Source organism: Penaeus monodon, chromosome 33, assembly GCF_015228065.2.
Source record: "Penaeus monodon isolate SGIC_2016 chromosome 33, NSTDA_Pmon_1, whole genome shotgun sequence".
Lineage (NCBI taxonomy): Eukaryota > Metazoa > Arthropoda > Malacostraca > Decapoda > Penaeidae > Penaeus > Penaeus monodon.
In genome coordinates this window covers 2,646,833-2,647,290 of record NC_051418.1, presented here as the reverse complement: position 1 = coordinate 2,647,290, position 458 = coordinate 2,646,833, and the positions used below count along the sequence as shown (strand labels likewise).

The 458-nt window shown below is 33.2% G+C and overlaps 1 protein-coding gene across 1 annotated transcript in view; it reads right to left on the bottom strand.

Moving 5' to 3' along the window:
• Nucleotides 1-458, bottom strand: part of LOC119593941 — a gene marked incomplete at its 5' end in the record, with an annotated part of 30,134 nt that overhangs the window by 7,072 nt on the left and 22,604 nt on the right.

Sequence of the window (458 nt, the reverse complement as noted above, 5' to 3'; positions counted from 1 at the left end):
ACAGAAACATACAAATGGAACTCACATCCATTCTTTCTTTAATAATGAATTTAAGATGCCCCTGTCACCCCACCTCCTCAGCCAAATTTTCTTATTGGCCAATTTTTTAATGATGAGACATCCCCCATTATGAAGGTTCAACAGGTTGAGATTTGTTTAAAAGTACTCACATGCACCCTTACCAAAATATAAAATATCTAATGCTTTCCATACATATTTTTTTTCTACTTTTTCTTTTTATAATGAAAAGTAACTCCTCTTCAGCAACAATGGGCTTTAGGTGCAGGAGAAGTATCAAATAAAATAGAAGTACTAAAAAACACCCAGATATCACATACTCAATTTCTGTTTGAAGCACACTGGCATAAGAGCATCTTCTAAGTTCCAAACTCCTGGACAAATATGAATTTTCTGATAACAGTTACTTAAAAGAACCTGATGTGTAAATTAAAGGTACT